This window comes from Mandrillus leucophaeus, unplaced genomic scaffold (assembly GCF_000951045.1).
Source record: "Mandrillus leucophaeus isolate KB7577 unplaced genomic scaffold, Mleu.le_1.0 Scaffold241, whole genome shotgun sequence".
In the NCBI taxonomy this organism is placed as follows: domain Eukaryota; kingdom Metazoa; phylum Chordata; class Mammalia; order Primates; family Cercopithecidae; genus Mandrillus; species Mandrillus leucophaeus.
Genome location: NW_012102488.1, coordinates 113,342 through 122,108, shown reverse-complemented (window position 1 = coordinate 122,108; position 8,767 = coordinate 113,342).

The window sequence follows — 8,767 nt, the reverse complement described above, 5'->3', positions numbered from 1 at the left end:
AAAAAAAAAAAAAAAAAAAAAAGATTAATCTGGCCTTTGTATATAAAATGGATTATAGTAGACTTAGAAGTATGCAGCCAGTAAAAAGAAACAAGAAACCTGCATTCTAAATCTGGCCTGCCAGTAATTCAATGGGGCAAGTCATATCCAGCTCTGAGGCTCCCCAGCTGCAAACAATGAAGAACCTTTGGATCAGTCTGAGTCAAGAGTGAGAAAAATTGAAGTAGAAAGAACCACACTAGGGAATCAGTGTGGAGTAGAACTGCTAGATCTTAGAGATAATGAGAGTATAGAAGGAGAGAAAGGAAATTTGTTTAAAGTAACACTTTGAAATTTCTAGAGCAGGTGGCAGGGAGGGAGTGATGCCATTGACACATCAAGAAAAAGATGTTGAATTTGGTGTGCTGATGGAACTTAGGTAGAGAGTTTGTATCTTAAGTTTGAAGTTTATGAGGGAAGTTGGAGCAAAGGACATATAATTGGGTCAGCCACACAGGTGGGTGATGATGGAAGCCATGCCATAGGTGTGATCATTGAGTCACAAGGGAGGGAAGACAACCTGGGATGTTGACGGGACCCTGAGGAAGGCTCACCGTTGGTGCTTGAGTGGGAAAAGAGTCATTTGAAGAAGTCAGAGGATGACTCATGTGTTGACTTCTTTATGGAAGGGACAAGTTAATTCAGGACCAAGAAAAGGACATAGGCTTTAGGGATTAGGAGGTCAGTGGTGCTTCAGAGAAAACCATTGCAATAGAATGATGGGCATGAGGTCAAAGTAATGTTAAAGTGAAGAGAATGTAGCTAGCCTACTTTCTTGAAAAGTTTCAGGGTGTTTAGAAAGAGAAATGGAACAATGGTTTGCAATAGCAAAGCAAAGGGAAGCTTTTGTATTCGGTTTGGTTTTTATGATAGGACAGACAGAGGTAGGCTCACTGTGAAATAAGCTTCAGGGCCCCTTGCACTTGCACAGGCCCTTTCTAAGTAAGTATTAACTTTCCCCCTTAATTTGATATTTGTAATTTTGTATTCTTTTTTTTTTTTTTTTGAAGAGACTCCCAAGATTAAATAAGCTTTAGGACCTGAAAACCCTGGATCTGCCTCTAAGGGGAGAACCATTAACAGGCAGTGAAGACTGGATACAAGAGAGGAGAAAAAGCATACTACTGGGTCCTGGAAGAGAAGAGAAAACATGGGATAAAGAGTTACTCATAGAAAGGAATGCCCTCTCCATAGAGGATTGTGTTAGGGTAGGGAATTGGGGAAGACACAAAGAAATGTTGAGTTAGACTGGAGAGTTATTGAGAGACCTCATACTGAATAAATAACATTAATTTCAGCGAAACAAGATTGATGATTAGCAAGATAGATAAAAACAGAAGCCAGAGGACAAAGAAATGCTAAAAAAAATCTGCTTGAAAATTCTGAGCATGGAGTCTCATCTAGAAGTGCATAAAGGACCATGAGACTAGGATGGGTTGGGAGGCTGGAAGTCTTCAGGAAGACAGAGCAGGTTCAGTGTCAGAGGAAAAAAGGAGAGCTGCCACAGCGTGTAGAGTGGAAGAATTTCAGATTTCAAGAACTTGAATGCATGCAGCCATAAACAAAGAACGAGATCATGTCTTTTGCAGGAACATGAATGGAGCTGGAGGCCACTATCCTTAGCAAACTAATGCAGGAACAGAAAACCAAATACCGCATGTTCCCACTTATAAGTGGGAGCGAAATGATAAGAACACATGGACACAAAGAAGGGAACAAAAGACACTGGGGTCTACTTGAGAGTGAAGGATGGGAAGAGAAAGAACAAAAAATATAACTATTAGGTACTGGGTTTAATACCTGGGTCATGAAATAATCTGTAGAATAAACCCTATGACATGAGTTTACCTATGTAACACACCTTCACATGTACTCCTGGACCTAAAAGATTAAAAAATGTGGAAGAATGCCCAATTAAATGTTCCATGCTGCTCTGGTCTAACATATTCTTTAAGGCCATGTTCAAATGCCGTCTTCTTCAGTGAGCCTTCCCTAGTCCCCTATATTGAATTTTAGTCTCTCCTTTTCCTCAATTTCCCAGTACTTTGCCTGTTACAGCACTTATTTCACTCTGCCTTGGTTACGACTAGCTGGTTTCTCGTTTGTCTCCTCTGCGAGATTATGAACATCTTGTCTTAATCCTCTTCATGTCTGTAGCACATAGCCTGCTTCCTGGGACATAGAAAGCACCCACTAAATGATCATTAAGTGAATATAGCCTACTGAAGCTGAAACCCCTGTAACATCCTTACTTAGAGAGACTGCAAGTATATTGTGAGAGAAGTGATCTAGTTTCACCAAAATGTCAGGGAAGTGGTAAGGACCTCTCCCTGTCTAAAGCAAGCACACATTAGCATGTGGCCACTAGGCCCAGACAACCACAGCGCTACCCAGGAGGTACAGGAAACTGAGCCCATCCCTGCCGAAATGAACAAGTGACTCATTATTCAACTGTAGCCAACTCAGCCAGAAAGTTTTTCTAAGCTAAAATTTTCACAAGTGTGGACTCTGGCTTATAACAAAACTCCTATCTTTGATTTTAGTTTTAGTTAGCAACACTCATCATTTCTCTCTTGCCTGTGTTATGAAGGGCTTTCAGACCAAGGTGTAAACACCTTGAAGTGGTATGGCTTTGGGCATATATGCACATGAATGTTATTCTGGGGAGAAGGTCTAAAGCACCACTGTCCAATAGAACTTTCTGCAATGATGGAAAGGCTCTATGCCTGCCACTATATGGTAGCCACTAGCCTCAGGTGGTTACTGAGCACTTAAAAAGTGGTTAGTGTGACTAAGGAACTGAATTTTGTATATGTGCTGCCTAAGCAAGCACTGAGGAACTGAATTTTGATTTTATTTAATTGTAATTAATTTAAATTTAAGTAGCCACGTGTGACTGCTGCCTACCGTATTGGTACCTACTGCCTACCATTATCTAGCACAACACTAGAGAATTCTATCATTTTATAATAATATCACATACAGCTTGATACAGCCGCGTCCATCCTTCCTTACCCCTTGAGAGCAGTGATGAGATGTTACTAATTACATCTTCAGTGTCAACACATACTTGCCTGACACATACTCAGTTCATAATAAATGTTTGTTAAATGAATGAACAAAAAAAGAAATTTCAGAATTTCTCTGGACTTAGTTTTCTCATTTCCAGAATAGAGAGGGTATGTTCTGAGATTTCTTCTGGCTCAAAAAAAAATTACAGGATTCTCTTTAAAAATATTTATTTGTTCAACCCATATTTGTTGAGCACCTCCTGTGTCCTAAACTACTACTTCTTTGTAGCAACCTAGGAAACTATCATTATGCCCCTAAGTAACTGAGTTTCAGAAAAGGGAAGTAATTTGCTTTAGATTATGCAATAAATAACTGATAAAGCCAAACTTTTAACCGAGGTCTGTCTGTTTCCACCACACTGCTGCTTCTATATAAACTACAATTTTTAATGTAAATATTATAGATAAATATAAAATAGCAAATAAATTAGCATTGAGTGGGCAGGGTGGCATAGGAACTTCACTGGATTGGAATATGTATCTTCCTCTTAGGAAGATCCATGGTTCTACAGATAGATTCTTGATTGTTGAGTAAGAGACACCAGCACTTTCAGGAAGATCACCTGGGCTACTGAGAAGAAAGGATGCTCCTCCCGAGTGGGAAACCCTCCTGACTCCAGTGATGCTGATGATGGGGGCTTGGGGTATCAGTCTGGCGTCTACTGTGGTAAATTGCTAGGAACCTTTCAGAGCATTACATCCTCAGTCATCAGCATATGAAAGCCTCAAATAAAAGATTTTCTCCTCATCCTTCCAGTCACATTTATACAAAACATTCTTTTGGAATGTTTAAGGCTACAAACAAGTATACAAGTGTTTAAGAGGTACAAGTGAGAACATCTAGATCTTTCTAGATCTAGGTATAATATACCTTTTACCCAGTGACTTCAAATCTAAGCATGTGTCCTAAAGAACTAATTAAGCATGCACATCAAGATTTAGTTACCAGAGTGAGGGCAAGAGTAAACAGTTATGAGGCAACTGGGAAATTTGAACATTAAGTGTTTGATGATAATATGGAATTGTTGTTTAATATTTTTTAGATGTGACAATAGTATGGTTATTACTATCTTCTTTTTTTTTTTTTTTTTTTGGAGATAGAGTCTTACTTACCCAGGCTGGAGTGCCATAGTGTGATTATGGCTCACTGCAGCCTCGACCTCCTGGGCTCAAGTGATCCTCCCACCTCAGCCTCCCAAGTAGCTGGAACTATAGGCACATGCCTCCATGCCCAGCTAATATTTTTTGGCAGAAACAAGGTCTCACTATGTTGCCCAGGCTGGTCTCACACACCTGGGATCAAGCAGTCTTCAGCCTCCCAAAATGCTCATGTGATGATCATGCCCAGGCTGTTATTACTATCATATTTTAAAAGCAAGAGTCCTTATCTTTTAGAGATATTTATGGATGAAATAAAACCACAAATATTTGCTTGAAATATTTATTTCAGCTCTTTTTTTTTTTTTTTTGAGATGGGGTCTCGCTCTGTTGTGAGGCTGGAGTACAGTGGCACAATCTTGGCTCACTGCAATCTCTGCCTCCCGAGTTCAAGCCATTCTCCCCCCTCAGCCTCTTGAGTAGCTGGGATTATAGGGGTGCGCAATCACACCCAGCTAATTTTTGTATTTTTAGTAGTGATGAGGTTTCACCGTGTTTGCCAGGATGGTCTTGATCTCCTGACTTCATGATCCATCCGCCTCAGCCTCCCAAAGTGTTGGGATTACAGGCATGAGCCACCGCGCCCAGTCCCAGCTATTGTTATAATAGTAAAAGAAAGGACCCAGAGTCTTAGAATTGGATGTACCATACATTTTGGTACAACCATAGAAGGAAATATAATACAGTCATTAAATGAGATTATGTATATATCTGGAAGGATACACCAAAATGTTAACATTTGTCGTTTCTTGGTAGTGACTTTTTAGGTGATTTCAATTTTCTTTTTCTTTCTTTCTTTATTTATTTATTATTGTTATTATACTTTAAGTTCTAGGGTACATGTGCATAACGTGCAGGTTTGTTTCATATGTATACTTGTGCCATGTTGGTGTGCTGCACCCATCAACTCGTCAGCAAGGTGATTTCAATTTTCTATCTGCTTCTTTATATTTTTTGAAATATTTGTATTGGGTTAGTTATGTAGTTAACATAAATATATGATTTTAAATTGTTTTATAGACATTTAAGATAGAGAGAGGTAAATCAGAGAGGAATTTTGCAAAGAAATTTTAAAGGCCCAATAAATATGTGGCTGTTGTTTTTTCTATCACAAAAAGACACCTAAAATATATGCCGCTCAAGGTTGAATTACAAACACTTAAACTTCAGGCCCCGTGACAAACAGCCAATTTAACTGACACTTTTAATGTTTTATTTTCCATTAGGAAAATAACATTTTTCCTCCTCCCCAGACCAAGCTGAGTGAGGGCTTTTTATGCTTTGGGTTTAGGTTACAAGGTCTTACATAGGGTTTCCTCCTCTGGCTTATTTGTTGGTCTTTCATTTAGCCTGTGGTCCTTCTCTGTAGAGCCACTGCAGTGTTAATCAAGACCTCCTCCTGCTTGTACTCCAGGGCTTCAAGGTGGTGCTACGTGCAGGAGGAATTTATGGAAATTCAGGCTTGTTTCGTGTTTGGAGTTTACCGTAATCATTAATGCACTATAGAACTTTGAATAGTCATTGGACCTAGAATCTATAGTCATCTCCCTTGTTACACTTAGGTCTCATCTTGCAAGATATAAAAAATTAAGTGTAACAAGCACAGTCCTTCAGACCTAATGGACCAAGGGGAAGATAACCAGGCTCACTCAAGACGGGGATATTTTTAACATTTACAAACATGCTTCTCCTGCTAAAAGCCTTGGGCTCCACTTAGAGATGATGAAAATAAAACCTGGAAAAAGACTGTGGTAGAAAATCAGAGAAGTGGTTGGGGACCTGGGGGCTGATTCTGGCTCCTTTGGTCACTCCCTATAGAACATGTGTCCAGTAACATATTATAACGAAGCCTTGGTTTCTTTGTGTGTCAAGAGATGTGTTGGATAGACAGGGTTCACATTTTCATCATTCAAACACTTGCTTAGTTTCAACAATGTGAAAGGCAGTTGCACATAGCTCTAAAGACAATAAAGGTCAAGAAGCTTATAGGCCTAAGGGCAGAACAAACATGAACACCACAAAAGATCAATGTGAGAACCAGATGGTAAGTAGCACTTTTTTTTCCTGCCTTTTTTTTTTTTTTTTTTTTTTTTTGAGATGGAGTCTCGCTCTGTCACCCAGGCTGGAGTGGCGCAATCTGGGCTCACTACAACCTCTGCCTCCCGGGTTCAAGCGATTCTCCTGCCTCAGCCTCCTGAGTAGCTGGGATTACAGGCATGTGCCATCATGCCTGGCTATTTTTTGTATTTTTAGTAGAGATGGGGTTTCACCATGTTGGCCAGGCTGGTCTCGAACTCCTGACCTCAGGTGATCTGCCCACCTCAGCCTCCCAAAGTGCTGGGATTACGGATGTGAGCCACACCGCGGGCCCGTCTGGTTTTGGACTGGAGAGTGAAAGGGCAGGGGAGGCAGAAATACTTTGTCTTAATTGAAGAACTGATTTATTTTCTACTTTCTAAATATAGCAGTTATGTTATTTAGTTTCTCTCTAGATTTCCAGGAAGCCCAGAGCTATCCTTAGTTTGGGCTCTCCTAAAAATAAATGCTGAGGTACACATTCTAGTGCAAATAATTAATTTTGGAGGGGACCCCAGGAAACACTCATAGAGGATTGGGAATATGAGACAGGGAAGCAAAACAATTTACCATGTCGGCTACTGGAGCTCAGTCCCTCCAAGGAACTCTGGGGCTGTTATAGGCTGTCAGTTATCCCAATCTTGGAGGAGAAAGCTGATGTGTTTATTCCCCAACTCCCCATTCGTTATTGATGACGGGCTGCTTCTGGGGGCATTCACCCTTTGGCATTTCCAATTTGCACTGTGCGTGCCAAACACACCCCCCATGATAGAAGTTTGCAAATATTGGCCGTTATCTCTTTGACGCTTAGTTTTGGATATTCATGGTCTCTCAGTTATTCTCCCTAACCCCAACCATTGTACCCTTCCGTAGTAAGAGTTTTCAGTGGACATGGAGCTACCTAATCAGAAACTACCTTTTCTAGCTTCCCAGCCCATAAGTATGACCAAATAGCTAAGATACAGACAATAAAGTGTGCCTGGAAAGGAGGCACACCGCTTCCAAGTCTTCTCTTTAAAAGGCTGGGACATACACTCTCCTACACCCCCAACCACTTCCTGCTTCCTTTTGGTGAATAGCTGAGACCAGAGAGCCAACCTGGACTCAGTGATGGAAACCACATGTTGGTGAAGCAGTCACCTTTCCAGGTCTTGAATGTATTTCCTGACTGTTATGTAAGAGAGAAATTAACTCCTTTCTAATTTAAACACTACATTTTGGCGTCTCTTTGTTTTATCAGCTTAGCTTGTGCTCTAACCAGCACACTCCCTTTCTCTCAGTACTGTTTTTATTTTTCCTTTTTAGCCTATTTTATTACTCTTATTGGATTATGTCTTTTAGCAGGACTTCTTGTGCCCTTCCTGGAAAGAGATAAGCAAGTGAAAAAAAAAAAAAAAAACCTAAAGAACAGTTAAACCCCTGTTATTGATATTTGCCATATTCGTGGCTGTCAATCAGGCTTTAAATCATCTCTTTATTTTGGGGAATGTTCTGACAAAGTTAAACAAAGCCACTCATTAAAGTGGTAAAAACAAGTTTTACTGAGTAACTACTGACAGAAGGGGAAAGAGTAGAGCTCCATTCCAGTTTGTGCAGAGGTGCATGTGTACTTTAAAGAAAGAATGAGAGCGTAAGAGGGGGATGTGAACAAGGACTAAAGTGAGAAATGACAAAGGGTTGGTCAGTGTGAGTGAGAGTAGGCCAGCTGTGCCTGCTAGCTGCCAATTATCAAAGTTAGGATTCTAACCTCCCACAGAGACTGGGAGACAGAGGTCCAGTCCTTCTTGCTTATTACATTTCAAAGGAATGGCTTTTGGATCCTTCAGAGAAACACTCCTGAGTTGTAGGAGATATAATACATCTATGCCTCAAAGAGAAAGAGAAAGCATTCACAATTGTAGGCCATTTTTAGTAAATGCTCTACTAAGAAAGGTAGGGGCCTATCTCAGGTGTTGGCTAGAGCAAATAGTAAATTTTTTTGACAGCTCTGAGCTTTTCCAGATAAAAATCCAAAATGGGGCTAGATTGTCCCAGGGACACCGGCTTAGACTGCCAGAAGCCATGTTAAAGTTTGATCAAGTCCTTGGTGCAGGGGTTTGAATGGAGTGCTTGTGCCAAGAGTTTTTTGCAGTTCTCAGTTCCCATATGAGGAGTCCCACCTCCTCAGTGCAGGAGTCAGAACTCACATCTCCACACTCCCTTGTAGCTAGGATGCAGGCATTTGGCCAGGTTTTTTCTATACTCCTGGAAAAGGACACCAGGCTCAGGGAAAATGATCTTTAGGAAGGCCTGGTGGTGAAGATATAGGTATGTGGGGGCAGCAAGGCTGTTTCTGCTAAGGAGGCATATAACATTTGTGCAAATACTGCAAAGGGAGTTGCTCGAGCTCCTGGAATCAACTGCCACCAACAAAATGAAGGCTT